We start from the raw sequence: 1,108 nt of genomic DNA, 5'->3' as shown, positions 1-1,108 counted from the left end.
TGACAGCCCTTGGGGCATCACCAGCCACTCCCAGAGCATGCCGCTCAGAGTGCTCACCACTGTCAGCGGAATATCACTCGCTCACATCAGCAATTGGTAATGTCCATCGACCAAGTCGAGTGCACTTTACTTCGTACATCCCACCATGTTGTTCTGATGAACACTCGGAATCGGCGTCTGTGCCGGAATAGTGGCAGCGTTGAGCTTATTGTAAGCATGAACGATACGCCACTTGCTGTTCGGCTTCCGAACACAAAATAGGAGTGTCGAATGCGGAGACTTACTCTCACGTAACATTCCTGCGTCGTGCTTCGCACGGAAAAATGCGTCAATGACGTCGCACTGCTCCTTGGGCAGGGGCCATTGGCGTGTTACGCAGTATTTAATTTCCGGAACCAGGTCGATCTCATGACGCACAACAAAGCGGGTCTGTGAAGACGACGTCCTGAAATTCCTTTATCAGAGGATAGTACGGATCAAGGGATTCTGTAGGATCGACGATCCACTTCGTGCGTTCAGCACTCTCTTAGTGTCCTCCAAGACAGCTTCATCCAGAGCGATGACGAGTTTATCTCCTCGTCCGGTCGTATAATGACCACTTGGGTCAAATCGCCTGCCTTCAAGGCACTGCCGGACGCTTCAAGGGACATCTCATCCAGCTCAAGAAGATCATCTACCGCAGGCATATCCTCGAGGTAGACGTCGCCATCTCCCTCTCCCGTCATACCGTTGACGAGGGTGTATAACTGTGCGCCATCGTCTACGCTAGACACACCCTGGATCAGGGTCGACGCCCGGCGTCTTGCCAGCTAATGGCGTCGCTGTCGCCTCTGTACAGAGGTTCCTGGTTTCGGTGAGACCAGGGTGAACACGCATTCCGCGTCGTTAAGTGTTACCTCCACTATCCGCTCCTTTGAATCTCCGATGTTATCTACAACATCCGACGAAGAGCTGCTAACCCCGCAGTCTTCATCCAATAGATAACGTGCCACTCCACGCGCATCTGAAGAACCGCGCCCAATATGCCTCGGACTCTGTCCGACGCCATCAATGGCATGCAGCGACTGCTTCGCAACATGAGCAGTGCTCAGGGGTTTACGTGCCACTA

This window comes from Plasmopara halstedii, assembly GCF_900000015.1.
Source record: "Plasmopara halstedii genome assembly, contig: Scaffold_658, whole genome shotgun sequence".
Lineage (NCBI taxonomy): Eukaryota > Oomycota > Peronosporomycetes > Peronosporales > Peronosporaceae > Plasmopara > Plasmopara halstedii.
Note: the sequence above shows the minus strand (reverse complement) of the source record.